This window comes from Ranitomeya variabilis, chromosome 2 (assembly GCF_051348905.1).
Source record: "Ranitomeya variabilis isolate aRanVar5 chromosome 2, aRanVar5.hap1, whole genome shotgun sequence".
In the NCBI taxonomy this organism is placed as follows: domain Eukaryota; kingdom Metazoa; phylum Chordata; class Amphibia; order Anura; family Dendrobatidae; genus Ranitomeya; species Ranitomeya variabilis.
Genome location: NC_135233.1, coordinates 622,736,021 through 622,751,661, shown reverse-complemented (window position 1 = coordinate 622,751,661; position 15,641 = coordinate 622,736,021).

Genomic DNA, 15,641 nt, shown 5'->3' with positions numbered 1-15,641 from the left:
CCACCAGGGGAGCCCAAAAAGCGGATACACAACATACAGCCTGACATTACTCAGTCTTTTACTGTTGATGCATCTGAACTGGGGGTGGGGCTGTATTGTCGCAGGGTGCGTCTCCTGGTAAATGGCGTCCATGTGCATACTTTTCTAAAAAAAAAACCTGTCAATTCTGGAGAGAAATTATGACATTGGCAACAGGGAACTCTTTGCAATGAAGTCGGTCTTTGAAGAGTGGCGTAATTTTCTGGAGGGGACAGTTCATCCTGTTATGGTAATCACCTATCATAAGAATCTCGTATATCTGGAGTCTGCGAAACGTCTAATGCCTCGACAGGCAAGATGGGCATTGTTCTTCATCAGATTTAACTTTTTTGTTACATAAAGGCCAGGGAACAAGAACATTAGGGTGGATGCCTTACCTTGTTTTCCTGGGGGTTGAGATAATTGTGAACTGGTTCCTATACTGCAAAAAGGGGTGGTTATGGAGTCTATATGCTCTGATCTTGAGAAAGAGGTTGTTGACGCTCACGGGGATGCCTTTGCTGCCTGCCGTTAGGTAAATTGATTGTGCCTGTGAATCTCCGTTTGAGAGTTCTTATTGAACATCATGATTCGGTCTTGGCCGGACATTCTGGTAATAAAGCCACCACTGATATTCTTACTCTGCATTTTTAGTTGTCAGGGGTTGTAGTGAAATATGTATAAAAATATATGTGTGCAATGAACTATGTATACGTTTATTATGTGACTAGTAATAATTGAACATCTGTCCTGAATGCTGCAGGTCTCACCCAGGTGTTAATATGTATTTTCCTGAGACAGCAGACTTCTGTCTCCAATCTCACCAGGGGGTCATGCTGGGAACCAAGAAGAAAGGGAACATTTGACACCTCCTAGCTCTTTGAAGAGAGATGTAAATTACAGCCTGACACTATCTATCTGTGGGAAGCTTTACACAAAAACTCAGAGAAAATAATATATTCATTGGGGGTTCGGCCTTGGTTCAATCAAGAACAATCAATTAGAATATCAACTTGAGGGGCTGGTCTAGAAATCTGACCTCCAGGGTGACTCTATAAATTTGGCTTGTATACATTCAAAATTGTTCACATGTGAGGGCAGCCTGGGAAGCTGGTGTGATCCAATCCATATTCATCCTACCCACAGGGAGCACAAGCAGACTAGAAGTTAGCTATTTCTGTAAGTTTTCTCCTGTTTATTTTATACTGTTTTGCATACCTGTATGTCTTTTTATTACCATATTTTTATATTTTTTTACTGTAATCACTGAACCTTTTTGTATTAAAGCATAAAACTTTAACAGTTGAACCTTGTATGTTCTAAAGAATCCATAGCCTAAGGTGTGTGAGCCTTATGAGTGGTAGACAGTATTAGTAATATTTCCGGGACTCATCACCCGTGTATTCGGTGAGTGAGTGGCAGCGTGTATGAGCGGGTGTGGCCTGGGTCGGTGTTTGATTTATGCTCCCATTACAGCATAGGACAGAGGTTGAATGCTGGACTGAGAGAGGGGAGATAGATTAACCCTTGCAGACACAACCCCAAGTCACGTGCTGAGAGTGGATACGTGACGAATTGGTAGCAGCACGGAGTGGGATCCGTGACAATTGGTGGCAGAGCGGTGGGGTAGAATTATTTCTATTAGAGCATTAGTGCATGGTTTAAGCAATTATTCCCTGTACTAAAGAATTGGTATCCTTGCGAGGAGTGCACCAGTTCTACAAGATTCAACTCAGTGCTTACTTAGACATACTTGAAAACAGTTTCCCCTCCCCGTTTGTCTTTTCTGTCTTTTATTTGGCAAAGGCTGTTCATCGATATGGCAGCCTATTGCAAGAAGCAGAGCAAAGAGGCTCTGACTGACCTCTGTGAGCAGAGAGGAATAAATAGAGATGGCCGACAGATCCAGGGAGCTGCTGATATGCGCCTTAGTCGAGCAGGACATAGAGCAAAGTGCTGAAGCATCTGGCCAAGGAGAGAGTCCACCTCAGAGAGACCCAGCAATGCCAGCTCTTGCACCTTGATACCTGATGGAAATGCCAGTGCTGAGGAGCCTATGGACTGTACTTTGCAAATGGACTTACAATGGCTGGAAACAAGTGATCCCAATCTGCGCATGCAGCTTATTCTACAGTACCGACAGGCTGAGAGAGGCTGCAGAACGCTGGGAGGACAGAGCTTTCCAGCTTCAGATGGATCAAATAGAGCGGGGTATCAGTCCTCAGTTAATCCTCTCCCAGGACATAAATCCAAGGAGACCATGGCTGGAAAACTTCCCTGTGATGGAGAAGGATACGGACTTAGATACTTTCCTTCGGGGGTTTGAAAAAATCTGCAGGCAATACCATCTACCCCGTGAGCAGTGGGCCCGGTATCTAACCCCAGAGTTGAGAGGCAAAGCCCTGGAAGTTTTTGCTGGCCTCCCAACAGAAGTAGATGGGAACTATGAGGCCATAAAAGAGGCCCTGATCAGGAAGTACAACCTAACACCAGAAGTGTATCGGAGAAAGTTCCGGAACCTACAACGTGGATCAACTGACAGCTATGGGGATGTTGTGAGCACCATGTTCCACCAATGGATTAGGGGAATTCTGCTAACAGTTTTGAGGACTTCACAGATCTTATGGTCAAGGATCAATTTCTTCACATGTGCCCCACGGATGTATGACATGTGTGTGATCGGGAGCCACAAACTGCAGATCAGGCTGCAAGGATTGCGGACTGCTATGTGGCTAACAGGATGCCTGAGGTGCGGAAGCCATCGGGATTCAGCTGGAGGGGAGGTAAGCCAAACGGGGACCCTTCTCCCTCTGCCGGCCGATCACCAGTGCTGTCCAAGCCCACCTCCTATGGGGCCACGGGGAAAACATTCTCTAGGCGATGGACGCCGGTGCTTCTCCTGCAACAAAGTGGGACATGTTGGCGCTGTCTGCTCTGATAGGGAGAAACGCCCAACTACAACCACAAAGCCGTCTGTGTCCCCACCGTCTGTCCTCTTTGTGGCCGGCTCTGATGCGAGGGCTAATGAGAACTGTCAATCTGTCACTGTTGGCAATAAAGTCACCATTGGTCTCAGGGACACTGGGGCAGAGGTGACCCTGATGCGTCCAGCCATGATAACCCCTGCCGATATCATACCAGGAAAGATTATGTCTATAACCAGGATTGGAGGGGTCAGCCCTGCCCTGCCCATGTGTACCTGGACTGGGGAGCAGGGAAAGGATTGAGAGAAGTGGGAGTATCAGAGGCTATTCCCACCAATGTGTTGCTAGGCACGGACCTGGGGAGGATGGTGTCCCACTATGTTCCTCCCTTGCAAGTAAATGCTACAGAGAAGGTGGAAGCAAGTGACCCACCTGAGATCCCGTGCGAGGAGGGAAAATCCGTGACGGGTACATCAGGATGTCCGGAAGTATTTGGCCGCCTGCAGTCTATGTGTGTTCTAAGACCTCTCATACTCGTCCGTCGGAGGTTCTCCAACCATTGGAGATTCCCAATAGACCCTGGACTCATTTATAGGTTGATCTACCCATGTTGGCAGGGAATACTGTAAGGCTGGTGGATAGATTCAGCAAGAGGTCACATTTTATTGCTTTACCTAACGCCAAGACCTTCGTGAGATTGTAAAATTACATGGGATCCCTACCGACATTATTTCTGATCAGGGGCTGCAGTTTATTTCCAAATTTTGGAGGACGTTTTGCACCCGTCCGGGGATCCACCTGTCGTTCTCTTCAACATTTCACCGCAGTCTAATGGGCAAACTGAACGGGTAAACCAGAATCTGGAGACTTATCTTTGGTGTTTTATGTCAGAGAATCAGCAGGATTGGGTTACCTACTTACCTTTAGCTGAATTTACAGTAAATAATCATTGTCATGAGTCTACTGGTAAGTCCACATTTTTCATGTCATATGGGTTTCATCCTCAGTTCAGCTCATTTAATAGGAATCGTTCTTCTGGAATACCTAAAGAACGATTTTCATGTGGCAGGGGGTTCTTGATAATTTGAGGAAGATGAGATCCAAATATAAGAGTGTGGCTGATCGGAGACGAGTGGTGGGTCCGGACCTGTCATGATCTGCTTAGTTTGTGGGATCAAGTAGTTCAGAGGTTAATCTGGACGGCCTCACTCTGGGATTCTGGGGGGCTTCTAATAGCTTCATTGTGGGGTCATTCCTCGTCGCTTATACTTTGACCCTTGGCCGAGTTTGTGTGACCCTGTTGTGCCTGTGCTTTGTGCCTGTGTTACTTTATGCTTGTCTGGTTCTGTCCCCGTTTAGAGTTGTCTGTCCCTCCTGTACTGCGCTGCTATCTCCTTGTATGACTCCTTGCCTACGTTCTGACTATTCTCTGCGCGCCCTTCCTGTACCGCGCCGCCCTCTCCGTGTATGACCCCCGTTTGTCCAACCTGAGTTCTATTCCAGGGTCCCTGTAGCATCCTGCACTCATCTGCAGTAGCAGGACGCTAAGCCCCGCCCCCTGTGGTCACATGATCACAGATCCTTCTGCTTTCTGCTACCTTCAGTGTCCCCTCTCACCACGCTGCTCAGGTTCCGTCTGCCTGAGCTTTCCCCGCAGCATCTGACTGTTGTGAATTTGCTTTTTGCTCCCTCTAGTGGTTACTAGTTTTTTGACTCTGGTTTTTCTGTCATTCCTTTTATCCGCACCTGGGTCGTTAGTTAGGGGTGTTGCTATTTAAGCTCCCTGGACCTTCAGTTCAATGCCTGGCAACGTAGTTATCAGAGCTAGTCTGCTGTGCTCTTGTCTACTGATCCTGGTTCCAGTTATATCAGCTAAGTCTGCCTTTTGCTTTTTGCTATTTGTTTTGGTTTTGTATTTTTGTCCAGCTTGTTCCAAATCTACATCCTGACCTTTGCTGGAAGCTCTAGGGGGCTGGTGTTCTCCCCCCGGACCGTTAGACGGTTCGGGGGTTCTTGAATTTCCAGTGTGGATTTTGATAGGGTTTTTGTTGACCATATAAGTTACCTTTCTTTATTCTGCTATCAGTAAGCGGGCCTCTCTGTGCTAAACCTGGTTCATTTCTGTGTTTGTCATTTCCTCTTACCTCACCGTCATTATTTGTGGGGGGCTTCTATCCAGCTTTGGGGTCCCCTTCTCTGGAGGCAAGAAAGGTCTTTGTTTTCCTCTACTAGGGGTAGCTAGATTCTCCGGCTGGCGCGTGTCATCTAGAATCAACGTAGGAATGATCCCCGGCTACTTCTAGTGTTGGCGTTAGGAGTAGATATATGGTCAACCCAGTTACCACTGCCCTATGAGCTGGATTTTTGTATTCTGCAGACTTCCACGTTCCTCTGAGACCCTCGCCATTGGGGTCATAACAGTTTGCCAGGCCAGTATTAAATGTTTAATGCATTGCAGAAGAGGGATTATAAGAAAGAAGATTCTGAGTTTTTTTTTTTTTTTCTTCTTCCCCTTTACCTCAGAGTGGCTATGCTTGCTGCAGACATGAATGTCCAGACCTTGATTACAAGTGTGGACCAGCTGGCTACTCGTGTGCAGGGCATACAAGACTATGTTATCAGAAATCCTATGTCAGAACCTAAAATACCGATTCCTGAACTGTTTTCCGGAGACAGGTTTAAGTTTAGGAATTTCGTGAATAATTGTAAATTGTTTTTGTCCCTGAGACCCTGTTCATCTGGAGATTCTGCTCAGCAAGTAAAAATTGTTATTTCGTTCTTACGGGGCGACCCTCAGGATTGGGCTTTTTCGCTGGCACCAGGAGATCCGGCATTGGCTGATCTTGATGCGTTTTTTCTGGCGCTCGGTTTACTTTATGAGGAACCCAATCTTGAGATTCAGGCAGAAAAGGCCTTGCTGGCTATGTCTCAGGGGCAGGACGAGGCTGAAGTGTATTGCCAAAAATTTCGGAAATGGTCCGTGCTGACACATTGGAACGAGTGTGCACTGGCTGCTAATTTTAGAAATGGCCTTTCTGAAGCCATTAAGAATGTTATGGTGGGTTTTCCCATTCCCACAGGTCTGAATGATACTATGGCACTGGCTATTCAAGTTGACCGGCGGTTGCGGGAGCGCAAAACCGCAAATTCCCTCATGGTGTTGTCTGAACAGACACCTAATTCGGTGCAATGTGATAGAAAAACCGCAAATTCCCTCATGGTGTTGTCTGAACAGACACCTGATTTAATGCAATGTGATAGAATCCTGACTAGAAATGAGCGGAAAATTCATAGACGCCGGAATGGCTTGTGCTACTACTGTGGTGATTCTACACATGTTATCTCAGCATGCTCTAAACGTATAGCTAAGGTTGTTAGTCCTGTCACCGTTGGTAATTTGCAACCTAAATTTATTCTGTCTGTAACTTTGATTTGCTCACTGTCATCTTATCCTGTCATGGCGTTTGTAGATTCAGGTGCTGCCCTGAGTCTCATGGATCTCTCATTTGCTAAGCGCTGTGGTTTTACTCTTGAACCATTAGAAAATCCTATTCCTCTTAGGGGTATTGATGCTACACCATTGGCAGCAAATAAACCGCAGTATTGGACACAGGTTACCATGTGCATGACTCCTGAACACCGCGAGGTGATACGTTTCCTGGTTTTACATAAAATGCATGATTTGGTTGTTTTAGGGCTGCCATGGTTACAGACCCATAATCCAGTCCTGGACTGGAAGGCTATGTCAGTCTCAAGTTGGGGCTGTCGTGGTATTCATGGGGATTCCCTGCCTGTGTCTATTGCTTCTTCTACGCCTTCGGAAGTTCCGGAGTATTTGTCTGATTATCAGGATGTCTTCAGTGAGTCTGAGTCCAGTGCACTGCCTCCTCATAGGGACTGTGACTGTGCTATAGATTTGATCCCAGGCAGTAAATTTCCTAAGGGAAGACTGTTTAATCTGTCGGTACCTGAACATACCGCTATGCGTTCATATATCAAGGAGTCTCTGGAGAAAGGACATATTCGTCCGTCTTCTTCCCCTCTTGGTGCGGGATTCTTTTTTGTGGCAAAAAAGGACGGATCTTTGAGACCTTGTATTGATTATCGGCTTTTAAATAAGATCACTGTCAAATTTCAGTATCCTTTACCGCTGTTGTCTGACTTGTTTGCCCGGATTAAGGGTGCCAAGTGGTTCACCAAGATAGACCTTCGTGGTGCGTACAACCTTGTGCGCATTAAGCAAGGTGATGAATGGAAAACCGCATTCAATACGCCCGAAGGTCATTTTAAGTACTTGGTGATGCCTTTTGGGCTCTCCAATGCGCCTTCAGTTTTTCAGTCCTTTATGCATGACATTTTCCGGAAGTATCTGGATAAATTTTTGATTGTTTATCTGGATGATATTTTGGTTTTTTCTGATAATTGGGATTCGCATGTGGAGCAGGTCAGGTTGGTCTTTAAAATTTTGCGTGAAAATTCTTTGTTTGTCAAGGGCTCAAAGTGTCTCTTTGGTGTACAGAAGGTTCCCTTTTTGGGGTTCATTTTTTCCCCTTCTGCTGTGGAGATGGACCCAGTCAAGGTCCGAGCTATTCTTGATTGGACTCAGCCCTCGTCAGTTAAGAGTCTTCAGAAGTTCTTGGGCTTCGCTAACTTCTACCGTCGTTTTATCGCTAATTTTTCTAGCATTGTGAAACCTTTGACGGATATGACCAAGAAGGGCTCCGATGTAGCTAACTGGGCTCCTGCTGCCGTGGAGGCTTTCCAGGAGTTGAAACGCCGGTTTACTTCGGCGCCTGTTTTGTGCCAGCCTGACGTCTCACTTCCCTTTCAGGTTGAGGTGGATGCTTCGGAGATTGGGGCAGGGGCCGTTTTGTCGCAGAGAGGCCCTGGTTGCTCTGTTATGAAACCTTGTGCCTTTTTCTCTAGGAAGTTTTCGCCTGCCGAGCGAAATTATGATGTGGGCAATCGGGAGTTGTTGGCCATGAAATGGGCATTTGAGGAGTGGCGTCATTGGCTCGAGGGTGCTAAGCATCGTGTGGTGGTCTTGACTGATCACAAAAATCTGATGTATCTCGAGTCTGCTAAACGCCTTAATCCGAGACAGGCCCGCTGGTCATTGTTTTTCTCCCGCTTTGATTTTGTTGTCTCGTATTTACCAGGTTCAAAGAATGTGAAGGCCGATGCTCTTTCTAGGAGCTTTGTGCCTGATGCTCCTGGAGTCGCTGATCCTGTTGGTATTCTTAAAGATGGAGTTATCTTGTCAGCTATTTCTCCGGATCTGCGACGTGTGTTGCAGAGATTTCAGGCTGATAGGCCTGAGTCTTGTCCACCTGACAGACTGTTTGTCCCGGATAAGTGGACCAGCAGAGTCATTTCCGAGGTTCATTCCTCGGTGTTGGCGGGTCACCCGGGAATTTTTGGCACCAGAGATCTGGTGGCCAGGTCCTTTTGGTGGCCTTCCTTGTCAAGGGATGTGCGGTCATTTGTGCAGTCCTGTGGGACTTGTGCTCGAGCTAAGCCTTGCTGTTCTCGTGCCAGCGGTTTGCTCTTGCCCTTGCCTGTCCCGAAGAGACCTTGGACACATATCTCCATGGATTTCATTTCTGATCTTCCGCTATCTCAGGGCATGTCCGTTATCTGGGTGATATGTGATCGCTTCTCCAAGATGGTCCATTTGGTTCCTTTGCCTAAGCTGCCTTCCTCTTCCGATCTGGTTCCTGTGTTTTTCCAGAACGTGGTTCGTTTGCACGGCATCCCTGAGAATATTGTGTCAGACAGAGGATCCCAGTTCGTTTCCAGGTTCTGGCGATCCTTTTGTAGTAGGATGGGCATTGATTTGTCGTTTTCGTCTGCTTTCCATCCTCAGACTAATGGACAGACGGAGCGAACCAATCAGACTTTGGAGGCTTATTTGAGGTGTTTTGTCTCTGCTGATCAGGACGATTGGGTGACATTCTTGCCGTTGGCTGAGTTTGCCCTTAATAATCGGGCTAGTTCCGCCACCTTGGTTTCGTCTTTTTTCTGCAACTCTGGTTTCCATCCTCGCTTTTCTTCGGGTCATGTGGAGCCTTCTGACTGTCCTGGGGTGGATTCTGTGGTGGATAGGTTGCAGCAGATCTGGAATCATGTGGTGGACAACTTGAAGTTGTCACAGGAGAAGGCTCAGCGCTTTGCCAACCGCCGCCGCGGTGTGGGTCCCCGACTACGCGTTGGGGATTTGGTATGGCTTTCTTCCCGCTTTGTTCCTATGAAGGTCTCCTCTCCCAAATTTAAACCTCGTTTTATTGGGCCTTACAAGATATTGGAAATCCTTAATCCTGTATCTTTTCGTCTGGATCTTCCTGTGTCGTTTGCTATTCACAATGTATTTCATAGGTCCTTGTTGCGGCGGTACATTGTGCCTGTAGTTCCTTCTGCTGAGCCTCCTGCTCCGGTGTTGGTTGAGGGCGAGTTGGAGTACGTGGTGGAGAAGATCTTGGATTCTCGCCTCTCCAGGCGGAGGCTTCAGTACCTGGTCAAGTGGAAGGGCTATGGTCAGGAGGATAATTCCTGGGTGGTCGCCTCTGATGTTCATGCGGCCGATTTAGTTCGTGCCTTTCATGCCGCTCATCCTGATCGCCCTGGTGGTCGTGGTGAGGGTTCGGTGACCCCTCACTAAGGGGGGGGGTACTGTTGTGAATTTGCTTTTTGCTCCCTCTAGTGGTTACTAGTTTTTTGACTCTGGTTTTTCTGTCATTCCTTTTATCCGCACCTGGGTCGTTAGTTAGGGGTGTTGCTATTTAAGCTCCCTGGACCTTCAGTTCAATGCCTGGCAACGTAGTTATCAGAGCTAGTCTGCTGTGCTCTTGTCTACTGATCCTGGTTCCAGTTATATCAGCTAAGTCTGCCTTTTGCTTTTTGCTATTTGTTTTGGTTTTGTATTTTTGTCCAGCTTGTTCCAAATCTACATCCTGACCTTTGCTGGAAGCTCTAGGGGGCTGGTGTTCTCCCCCCGGACCGTTAGACGGTTCGGGGGTTCTTGAATTTCCAGTGTGGATTTTGATAGGGTTTTTGTTGACCATATAAGTTACCTTTCTTTATTCTGCTATCAGTAAGCGGGCCTCTCTGTGCTAAACCTGGTTCATTTCTGTGTTTGTCATTTCCTCTTACCTCACCGTCATTATTTGTGGGGGGCTTCTATCCAGCTTTGGGGTCCCCTTCTCTGGAGGCAAGAAAGGTCTTTGTTTTCCTCTACTAGGGGTAGCTAGATTCTCCGGCTGGCGCGTGTCATCTAGAATCAACGTAGGAATGATCCCCGGCTACTTCTAGTGTTGGCGTTAGGAGTAGATATATGGTCAACCCAGTTACCACTGCCCTATGAGCTGGATTTTTGTATTCTGCAGACTTCCACGTTCCTCTGAGACCCTCGCCATTGGGGTCATAACATCTGACCCCGGGATCTCCCGCAGTGTGGGTGAGTCACCCTTCTCAGCCGTGGCAGTTAGCTGGTCCTGATAGGACCTGTGTGTTGGTGACTTTGGTGTGGTTGTCCTCAAGGAACATTAAGATGAAGATTCCCTCTTGGAAACTGGTTCCCAGGTTCATCGGTCCTTACAAGATTGTGGTCATCGTCAATCCCGTAACAATTCTCCTTGCTTTGACGCCCACTTTTAGGATCCATAATGTTTCATCGATCTCTGCTCAAGAAATATGTTGCGTCCTCTGTACCATTACCGCTACTGCCATCTTCAGTCATGGTCAGGCTCGGACTGGCCCACCGGGAAACCGGTGGATCCCCCGGTGGGCCCCTGACTCCGACAGTCTCTCTCTTCTCAGTATCCCTGCCCTGCATGCATGATTTAAGCCCCGCCCCTCCCCGCTCAACAGAAGAGGGGAGAAAAGCTGAGCTTCTGGCAGGAGCCTCCTGCATTGCCTGGTATAACATAGGGTGGGGAGAACAGTGTGCGGGCAGGATCTCTACCTTCTCTCTCCCTCCCCCGAGTCTCTGGCTAGGATGGGGGGAGAGAGGCTCAGCACAGCCATTTCCCTGAGCTAGTCTACACTAGCTAAGATGCTGCTGGAGGCTGGAGCCGCTCAGTAAGCCCCGCCCACCAGCACGGACCAGGTCAGGCTGCCGGAGTGTGGGGCCAGGAGAGCTGTGCAGCCACTGCTGAAGAAAGTGCTTAATGAAGTGAATAGAAGATGGCCTCTCTCCCCCATACTGCTGTCAGACAAGCTCTAAGCTCTGCTGTCGGCACGGTCAGGAGGGGGAGGGGAGCTCCAGAGGAACACAGTGCCGACCTGAAGTGAGTACTGGAGCTTCCTGCTTATGTCTCTATCCTGACTTCGTTCTGTCCTCCACCCCAACAAAAGCTGTTTTTCCTGTTTGCCCCATACATCTGCGCTCTCCCTGCCCCCTCTACCTTTTCTGCTTTCTAGTTGCTGATATCACAATGTCTCCCCCACTGCTGTTCTGTGATGGTGACAGGAGATCCCCATCTTCTTCACAGCGCTTGCTGCCCGCGATCCATCTATCTTATTTCTGTGTGTGTATAAGGCTATGCGCACACATTGCTGATTTTGATGCGTTTCCGCAGCGTTTTTGGAAGCGTGGCATTGCCTCAAATCCGCAGTGCGTTGTGCACACAATGTTAATCAATGGGAAATACAAAAACGCTGTACACATGCTGTGGAAAAAACATGCAGAATCGCTGCAGGTTTTTTTCCGCAGTATGTCAATTCTTTGTGCTGAACCGCAGCGTTTCTGCTTCCATTAACTCTGAGTAAGGCTACTTTCACACTAGCATCGGTACGGGGCCGTCGCTATGCATCGGCCCGATGTACCGACGCACGTTGTGAAAGAAATGAACAACGGGGGCAGTGGATGCCGTTTTTCAACGCATCCGCTGCCCCATTGTAAGGTCCGGGGAGGAGGGGGCGCAGTCGAAAATGGCGGACGCGACACACAAAAAAAGTTACATGGAACTTTTTTTGTGCCGACTGTCCACCAAAACACGACGCATCCGTCGCACGACGGATGCGACGTGTGGCCATACGTCGCAATGCGTCGCTAATGAAAGTCTATGGAAAAAAAACACATCCTGCAGACAATTCTGCAGGATGCGTTTTTTTCTCCAAAACAACGCATTGCGACGTACACCAAACAACGCTAGTGTGAAAGTAGCCTAAGGCAAATCCGCACATCAAAAAACGCATGACAATCCGCAACAAATCCACATCAATTCCGCAAGCATTTTGGCCTACATTTTCTGCAAGAGATGCAGATTCTGTGCGGAAAATTCCACAGGCCATTCTGCAACGTGTGCACATACCCTAAGTGTATACACAAATGCACACCTATACACTATATAATAAGTACAGTGTGCATGTCTGCAATGCATTTATGTAAGGCTACTTTCACATTTGCGGTTAAGTCCGCAGCGTATCATCCGCAACCGCAAACGCATGCAAACGTCTGTTAATGCAGCGTTTTTTATCCGCATCAGCTTACGCATGATGGTAAAAAAAACGCAGCATTTGCATGCGTTTTTACATGTGTTTGCGCTTTTTATGCGCATGCGTTTGATATTTCCAGGAGGGTGTGTCTTTAATGGGCATGCGCAGTCCGAAGTACGCAAGCACATCAAACGCATGCGTACGAAAAGACATGTGTACGCATGCGTTCCCATAGATAGTAATGCGTTTTTTTTGCCGCTTTCCTTGCGCTAACAACCGCATACGTTTCTAGGCGGCAAATTGACGCCTCTAAAATTACTACATGTTGCGTTTACCGCGCCAAGCCACAGACGAAACGACGCATGCGTCGTCAAACAAAGCAAAATGCAGCCGATCACAGACACATGCGTCCCTAATGTTAAATATAAGAAAACACAACGCATGCAGATATTTGCGGAAGAAACACTGCAGACACAACCGCAAATGTGAAAGCGGCCTAAGTGAATGTGTATACAATACATTTGCCATTTTTAGTGATGAATTCAGACATAAAAAAGCATATATGCTTTAGTTAAATGCGCCACAAAAAATGCTCATGTACCTTTAAAAAAACCTTGCACTTTTAAATGCAGAATGAATAATATATCTATAATGTTATTTATAGCAAAAATATAATAGTAAAAAAAAATTACCAAGGGTTGTCCCATTTTAAAAATTACTTCATAATCTTCGGGGTATAAAAAAAAAAAGGTAAAAAAACAACTGAGTTTTAGGCTGTGTGCCCACGTTGCGTTCGTTATACATTTCTGCCTCGTTTTTTCTGCAGCGGAAACACTTAAAAAATGCATTCCCATGCAATCCTTTGGGATTCCGCAGTTGCTGTGCCCATGCTGTGGATTTTCCCGCTGCGGAATCACATAGCGCTAAAATCCACAACATGTTCATTATTTCTGCGGAATCGTGGCGATTCTGCCACCATAGGATTGCACTGAAACGCTCACTTTACGCATGTGGCTATTCCCACCATGCGTAAAGTGAGCGCTTCATGTGCAGATGGTACCCAGGTCTGGAGGAGAGGAGACTCACCTCCAGGCCCTGGGTACCATATTCATGTAAAAAAAAAAAGAATTAAAATAAAAAATAATGATATACTTATCTTCTGATGGCCCCCGGAGTCCTCCCGGCTCTCAGCGGTTCACGCGGCGGCTTCCGTTCCCAGGGATGCTGTGTGCGAATCACCTGGGATGACGTTGTGGTCACGTGACCGTGACGTCACAAAGGTCCTTCGCGCAAAGCATGCCTGGGAACAGAACGTACTGGGAGCGCCGCTGAGGAGATCGGGGGCCGTCAGAAGGTGAGGATAACCATATTTTTTAAAATTATTTTTAACATTCTATCTTTTACTATTGATGCTGCATAGGCAGCATCAATAATAAAAAGTTGGTCACATTTGTCAAGCACTATGCTTGACAAGTCTGACCAACCTGTCAATCACTTTTCCAAGCGATGCTTCAAATCGCTTGGAAAAGTGCAAGCATTCTGCAAGCTAAAAACGCTTGTGTTTTGTGGGAAAACAGCAGGGAGTTGCGGAAATGCTGCGCAGCATTTCTGCAACGTGGGCACATAGCCTAACTTTTTAGCTTTGTTGATTGGGTGCAGCTGTGAAGTTGTCTGCAGCGCTGGGGTCAATCACTGAACTCAGTGTCTGATGAAGATGTCACAATCCACTGAGTTCGGTGATAGATTACAGCACAGTAGACATGAGTCTCATCAGAGGCGAGAACAGCGGAAAGAGGCCTCGCTGGACCCCGATAGTGACCTTATGTACACACGGTGTCTTTTTCAGGATTACCAGTAGTTTGTTTGGAAAACACCTGAAAAAAAATGATAAAAAATAAAATAAAAATGATCCACAGTGTAAAAATGACTTGTACATAAGTTCACTCTTTTTCAGCTTCTAACAGCTTTAGGTTTTCAAAGATGAAAAATGGCTGAAAGAAGGCAGCAAGAAGCTCACTATTAACACTCATAATAATGCATTGCGAAAAAACGCGTAAAAAACGCATTCGGATTTCTTGCAGAAAATGTCTGGTTTTCTTCAGGAATGTTTTGCAAGAAATCCTGACATGTGCACGTACTCTAAAAGATGCTTCAGGAAAAACAGCTATGTTATGTTCCTGAAAACAGTTCCTATAACAAAATCAATGTGTGCAGGCTGGCGTCTAAAAGACATATGCACAACCTAGGAGCTCATTTTTTTTGTTTTATTTGTTTTTGTGTCCCTAAGCCTACAGAGTAATAATCTTTTATATGGGACCACCCGTTTAAATGATATGCATCCTCTGTTGACAGCATTGTCAATATCAAACCCTTATACAAACTTAAAAATAAAAAAGATTGATCTCTGGGAAACTAAAAAAAATAGTAAATCTTGATGGCTTAAAAGTGAACGGGTGTAGCTAAGGATCACATTAGTATTCAGGTTTTTTTTCTTTGTATTGTTAGGGTATGTTTCCACGGTAAGTAAACGCTGCTTGTTTGACGCTGCAGCGTCAAACAAGCAGCGTCCAGATGTTCCAGCATAGTGGAGGGGATTTTATGAAATCCCGTCTCCACTATGCGTGGAAACCCGCACGCGGCGGCCCTGCGACTCCGGACATGCTGCGCGTCTTTTCAGAACGCAGCATGTCCGTACACCTTGCGGGGACGCAGCGTCCCCGCAAGGCATATCACAGGGCCCTATGGCGAGGGGTGCGATGATCCCGGATGTGTACTGTACACATCCGGCACCAGCGCGTCCCAGAAAGGGGGCGGGGCTTAGCGCCGAGCGGCTTCGCCGCTGCGGCGATACCGCCGCCCCTCCGGACCGTGGAGCCATACCCTTATAGTGACAGAAAAATTAAACTAAGGCCATGATCACACGCTCAGTATTTGGTCAGTATTTTACCTCAGTAAAGGTCCTTGAGACCTCTATGGTTACCATTCTGATGCATCGCTGACCCCCGATCATGTGACGGGGGTCAGCGATGCGCTCATTTGGCATTTAACTAGTTAATAGCGGCGGGTGAATCGCGATTTCACCGGCCGCTATTGCGGCCACATGTCAGCTGTTCAAAACAGCTGACATGTCCTGGCTTTGATGCGGGCTCACCACTGGAGTCCTGCATCAAAGCGAGGGTTCTGACCTCGGATGTACTATCCCGTCTGAGGTCAGAAACGGGTTCAGTAAAACCTTCAGCAGCACCAAGGCTGCATTCTGTGAAG